Here is a 7,127-nt window from a genome sequence, read left to right as displayed (position 1 = left end):
TACAAAATACTACAGGTTAAACACTTGGCAGATTACAATATTCTGAAGTACAGGATTAAATGCAGTAAAATAGGGGGCAGATAAGAGCGAAATAAAGCACATTTAAATGAAGGGTGATAGTGTCCCAGGATACAACAGAGGAGTTCTACAGGTGCTGTTTGAAGAGGTGAGTCTTAAGGAGGCGCCGGAATGTGGTCAGGGACTGGGCAGTCCTGACATCTGTAGGAAGGTCATTCCACCACTGCGGAGCAAGGGTGGAGAAGGAGCGGGCTCGGGAGGCAGGGGAGCGTAGCGGAGGTAGAGCCAGTTTTCTAGTGCAGGCGGAGCGGAGAGGTCGAGTGGGGGTGTAGGGAGAGATGAGGGTCTGGAGGTAGCTGGGTGCAGTCTGGTCAAGGCATCTGTAGGCTAGTACAAGAGTCTTGAACTGGATGCGAGCGGTGATCGGGAGCCAGTGGAGTGAGCGGAGTAGTGGAGTAGCGTGGGCGAAGCGAGGCAGAGAGAACACCAGGCGGGCAGCAGAGTTCTGGATGAGCTGGAGCGGACGGGTGGCGGACGCAGGGAGGGCAGCCAGGAGAGAGTTGCTGTAGTCTAGGCGGGAGAGTACCAGGGCCTGGACCAGAAGCTGGGTAGCATAGTTGGTGAGGAAGGGTCGGATAAATGAATGCTTCCCTGTTTGGGGAGAGAAGGTGGAGGAGAGAAAGTGGACGAAAGATACCCATTCATACTGTATAAAGCTAAGAAGAAAAGCGCCTGTTAAAACTAGAAATACATACTGTATTTAGGCCTGTCTTTTTAAATACAGTTGAATATTATTGTTAAATTATTGTTTTGCAAATTTTGTAAGCTTTTTTTTTTTTTTTTTTTTTTACATTTGGAAAAGTTATTTACTGTCATGATTGCCCAGTTAAGAGCCTTGTCATCACTGCATGGCATGTAGTATCTTCGATTCAGATTTCAACTTCCATGACCTACAGCTAGAGATTTTCCAGGAGATCTCCCTCCAGAACAGAATGGATTAGGGGCTCACAGAGAGCAAAGAGCATCCTGGGGAATTTATTTACATTCCCTGCTGGGAGGAAGCAAACTACTAAATTTACAAGACCCCCTGCGAGGCAAATTTAGGAGATTATTTCCAAACTGTGCCCCTACTGGGTTGAAACAACATCGATTGGTTTGTTCAAAATGTTCAGAAAAAGATGGAGGGAAAACTTGAAAGTCATGTTTGCCACACAAAAGCAATGCACCTGGACACCCTGTTATATTAAGCCTCAACCAAAACACAAAATAATGATTTATTCATTTCAAATTGAGTCATTTCAGATAACGATGGTCTTTTTTTTTAATGCACATACTTCCAAAACAACATTTTTCACTACTGTCATGAAAATCAATGATAAAAGATTACATTTCATTACTAAATCAAATGTAGTCTTATACAGACAGTAACATTAGTAATGATCTATCATAAGAGGTATGATACTTATTTATTTATTGCATTTATATAGCACCTTTTATACAAAAGTATCGCAAAGCACAGTACATAGGAGAAAAAAAGAACAAACCAATACATTTGTATAGCATGTCACACATACAACTGCCATAATCAGACCATTTAAAAACATATTTAAATAACAGTATGCACATAATACAAAAGCAGCAATTTTAAAGTTACATTAAAACCCACTTGGATAAGAAAGCCGTTTTATAAAAGTGCGTTTTCAGTATTGACTTGAAAACTGTAATGGTTCCAGCTTCCCTGACAGATGAAGGCACAGCACTCCATAAATTAGGATTTAGAAAAAAGAAAAAAGCCCTACCTCCTGTGTTGCTTTTGTTGACCCTAACTCTAACTGAACTCGAATACCTCTTGCATGGCTAAGCTAAGATGTGAGACCAAAGAGAGTGTGGTCTCACTATGGAAAATATATTATACATTGCAGGCATCCGAGGGGGTGATGAAAAAAATTGTTACATTTGTGTAATATACCACACATTGCAAAATATCGATGTGTTCATTTTGAAATAAAGATGACCTTTGAGAAACATTTTGTTCACAAAAACACCACGGAAGACACACCGATACAGCATCTTGTGTAAACACTTGAATAAACAGGTCAAACTGTTTGATTTATTGTAAACACAACTGCTTCTGCTGCACAGAGCTCACTGGAATGTGTGAGTCCGGATCCCCCAGTGCATCGTCCTTTCTACTAGCAGTTTCTAATCAAAACTCTTGCTCTCTGTGCCTGTAAGCTCTCACCAGTCAGATGAAGCTCTGTTTATTAGATATAGCCAGTGAAATGCAACATAAGAAACACACACTCCCCCAACCCTTATAAAAGTTTACCACAGTATGTTTTGCCATGCTTTCCCTTTAGTTATACTGTGCATTTACCATAGTTTACCCTGGTTTGCCATGTTTGGTAATATGCTTTACCATACTTTTCTGGGCTTTACAATACTTACGTATGCTTTGCTATGCTTTCACTAGGCTTTATTACACTTTGTTATGCTTCTACTAGGGGAAACTTTTTATAAGGGAATTGAACTGACCTAAAAATATAAGAAACTAAGGGATTGATTTGATTAATTTGTATCTGCCAAAAATAAACCACCGCTTTTTTTTTTTTTTTTCCTTTAAAGCACCAGGGAATCTACCTGGATCATCACTAACCACTTACTTTTAGGGGTATAGCGGGATACCACTGACAAGTTGCTGATTGTGATTCTCAATAGCTGTAAGTGGCTAAAGAAATTCAGCTGTGGCTTATCCCAGAAGAGTATAGGTTGAATTGAAAAACTGGCTGGGGGCAATATGCGGAATTTTCTCCTTTAAAAAATGAGGAGCTAATTAAAGAAATGAACATTTTGAAAAGATGGCCCTGAAGTGAACTGAAGAGAAATGAAGGATTCTGCCACAGGTTCTTTAGTGCCCACAAAGCAGACAGGGCCTCAGTCAAAAGTCTCATCCAATGGACTGCACCTCCAACAGCACATGCCCACTAAGGCTTGGATTCATTAAAAAATACAACACATGCTATTTCCCAGTTTACTGGCAACAATCAAACAAAACTTGTTTTAAATTAAGATCTTACAAAAGATCCTCCGATGCTCTTGCCGAAAACAAATTGAGAGCCTCACATTTGAGCTCTGCTGAGAAAACCAGAATTTATGATGTTTTGAGTCGTCTTTGCAGTGCAGCTATCAGAGAATTCTCAAGTCATAAAAAAAAATCTGTGCTTAGGTGAGAAATCTCACAGCAACAGCCAGGCCTTCCTGCTAGAGCGAGATGGTATTTGTGACTGATTTCTTATCTCCAAGCAATTGAAAAATGCATCACATCAATAATGGGGGATTCTCATGGTGTCTGGTCAGATTAGATGGTGCACCGTTATCTCCTCACATTATCTGTGGTAGCAGTTAGTTCCCTGCCTACTGTACATTTACAGTAGCACACAAATGTATTATGTACCCACATGTATAACAGAGCTTTGTGTGCTTGGTTGATCAAGTTTGTGACTGTGTTAATGCATAATTCACACCGTAATTCAGGTTTTATTTAGTTTAAAAAGAGCCCCCGAGAAGCTCAATGGGAATTTACCAGTTCAATGGGAAAGATTGTTGTCTTAATCACCTGGAGTTGCCTCATCTCAACATGTACAGTATTTGCATTTCTAATTTTAAATGCCATTTTCTACATTGTTTGATTGTAAGGTTATTTAGAGATTTGGTTCACATAAATGAGTTCCTGCCTTACAAAAATATGTTTCTTATGTGGTCTCAAATTCATTGCTCTTGATATAAATAATATAAAAGTTGTCTTCCTTGTGTATTTTTTCCAGCTTTTTCACCTCCTTTCAATGTCTGGAAACAAAAGTACAGCTTCACTGGCTTCTCCACAGTAGGGGTCCCTGTGGCAAGGTGAGCAACCCAGATGATTTTTCTAGCATGATGTGAACCAGCAACTTCCTGATCACATGACAATACTCTTCATGCAGCAGTGCCACTCAGGACCCCAGCTGTGCTGTTTCTTAACATGGGTTAACAGACAAATGACCTGCTGTTTTATCTGAAGCAAACCACAGATGTTTAGTGGTTATAGAATACCCTTCTTCAGTAGGTCAAATGAAGGAGTAATGCTACTTTTATTAGAAAAGGGAAGGCTTAAAAGGAAGCAGCTCATTAATTCATCTCTAAACCTAATTTACATAAGTAGCACTTTGAGGCAGCATAATTAAAATGTCACATCAGGCAGATTGTCACAAGAAGCCATTTAAACTGTACATGTGTTAGAATAATTATACAGACTTGCTTCCAGTTTAGATGATTAACATGGGAAGAAACCTTCACCAGGCCACTATTGCATCCCAGTGTTCAAAATGATTCTACACACTAACAGGGTGAATGGAAGGGATTTGCAACAGTAATGCTTAATTTCCATCTGAAACACAATCCAGGAACATTTTCACATTAAGCCATTGGCACAGCCAATCATGATTATTTGGGTGGACCCCAAAGCAACTATGAATAGGGGCATGGGGTATAGGGTATGGGACAGCATTCACTGTCACTGCAGTCTTACCAACTGTTGCTAAATAAATGCTGTATGAAATTTGTGATTTATGTTAGTACTGTATGTGTTTTATAGAAATGGACTTACAGACACCAATGAATTAATTCTCTTCAGAGTGGTGTTAGCCAATATACAACTAAAAGTTGCTTCAATAAATAACCAAAATCTAATTTTCGCCCTAGCTTTCATTTATGTTACTATCTAATCCCGGTTGGGTTGACTCCCTGGTCACAAGCCTAATTCCTTTCATTTTGCATAAATCTGTTCCTCTGTTTATACACTAAGGGAACTAAATGTACTGTACTAAATGTACTGAACTAAATGCACTGTACTAAATGCACTGTACTAAATGTACTGTACTAAATGCACTGTACTAAATGTACTGTACTAAATGCACTGTACTAAATGCACTGTACTAAATGTACTGTACTAAATGTACTGTACTAAATGCACTGTACTAAATGCACTGTACTAAATGTACTGTACTAAATGTACTGTACTAAATGCACTGTACTAAATGTACTGTACTAAATGCACTGTACTAGAGTCAGTACCAGTAGCAACATTTTGCTTGCCAGCAACTATAAATTACAGTCTTTATTAAACTACTGTATAACAAAAATTGAACAGCAAAGTAACGGAATCAGATTAGATGCTATGTGAATGTATGACTTGAATAGCTTAATTGATCTCCTGTATTTATAATAACTTAACATATGGGTCCAATATGCATGTAAGAAGAGTAATTTGGGAGTTCCTCTTGCCAATGTGTGTAATGCTTGCACTGGTTCTCTTCTACACAAAGCAGTGGCAATGTGAATACCTGCAGCATGTACCTGCAGCATGCCCCAAGACTACCCGCAAGCACTGGGGGGAAGGCTCATAATATTGGGTTTGTTATATGGAGACCATCAGACCCATTTGTTTGAGACCTACAGTCTAGCTGTGGGAGTCCAGCAAGGGGAGGCCTGCACTGAGACGCTGCTCCAATAGATCCTAACCTAACGGGGCTCTAGAAGAAGCTCTCTACTAGTCAGGTCTGTACCCTCCACCCTACTGCTCCCACTGTGCCTTTTGTCCTGCTATGACTGTCTCTCACATCCCTGTTCTGTCCTCCCGTCCTCGTCCTCTGCCCTCCCTCCGCTACTGCTCCTCTAACCCCTCTAACCTCATTTCTCTGCCTCTCCCCCCCTCCCGCACACTCTCTGGTGCACTCTGGAACTGTCACTCTTCTGCTAACAAAGCTGATTTCATCTCTGCCTTTGCCTCCCACCTCTCGCTCGATTTCCTTGCTCTCACTGAAACCTGGCTGTCCCCTGATAACACTGTTACTCCTGCTGCCCTGTCCTCTCTCTACGTCCTGTCCCATACCCCGCGTCTCACTGGACGGGGAGGTGGGACGGGTCTTCTCCTCTCTCCCTCCTTACTCTTTTCTGTCCCCTCCGATCTCATCTCACTCTCTGTCAGTACCTTTGAATTTCATGCAGTCCAACTAACCTCTCCCTGTCAACTCCTGCTCATTGTTCTGTATCGCCCCCCTGGGCCTCTCACTCATTTTCTGGATGAACTCGACTATCTACTCTCCTCCCTCCCCTCCCTGTCTACCCCGACTGTCCTGTTGGGTGACTTCAACATCCATCTCTCCAACCCCAGCCACTCTGCTGGATTCCTCCCTCTCCTGCACTCCTTCGACTTCTGTCTCTCTCCGTCCCCTCCTACCCACAAAGCTGGCCGTCAACTGGACCTCACCTTCTCCAGGGCCTGCTGCCCCTCCACCCTCTCTGTCACCCCCCTGGACCTCTCTGATCACTATTTCATCTCTTTTTCTCTGTCTCTCCCCCCTCTCCCTGCTCCTCCCACCCCCACTGTCACCTCTCGCCGTAACCTCCGCTCTCTCTCCCCCTCTGTCCTTGCCTCCACTGCTCTCTCTCACCTCCCTCCTATCGACTCCTTTTCACAACTCTCCGTAGACTCTGCTACCTCCACCCTCTTCTCCTCACTCACCTCCTCCCTCGACTCCCTCTGTCCCCTCACCTCCCGTCCTGCTCGCCCCTCCCCTCCCCATCCCTGGCTCTCCTCTGCGCTCCGCTCGGCAAGAATCGCACTGCGATCTGCTGAAAAGAAATGGAAGAGAACCAAACTCCCTGCTGCCCTAGACCTTTACCGCACTCTCCTCTCCTCCTTCTCCTCTACTCTCTCCTCTGCTAAATGTGCTTATTTCCAATCTGTAATCCAAGCCTCCACTAACAACCCACGTAAACTATTCTCTACCTTCTCCTCCCTCCTTAACCCTCCCCCCCCTCCTCCTCCCTCCTCTATCTCCCCTGATGACTTTGCCTCCTTCTTCTCTTCTAAAATTTCAGATATCCGCAAACTCTTTAACACCTCTCCCTCCCCCGCACCCCCTCCCGCTCCAACTCCTACACCCACTGCAACCCCTACTAACTCACCCTCCTTCTCCACCTTCTTGCCCCTCTCAGACTCTGACCTCTCCTCCCTGCTCCAGGGTCACAAACCCACCACGTGTGCCTTGGACCCCCTACCCACTCACCTC

The sequence above is a fragment of the Acipenser ruthenus genome, chromosome 6, assembly GCF_902713425.1.
Source record: "Acipenser ruthenus chromosome 6, fAciRut3.2 maternal haplotype, whole genome shotgun sequence".
In the NCBI taxonomy this organism is placed as follows: Eukaryota; Metazoa; Chordata; class Actinopteri; order Acipenseriformes; family Acipenseridae; genus Acipenser; species Acipenser ruthenus.
The sequence above is the reverse complement of the archived record's forward strand: the minus strand, read 5'-3'. Positions refer to the sequence as shown.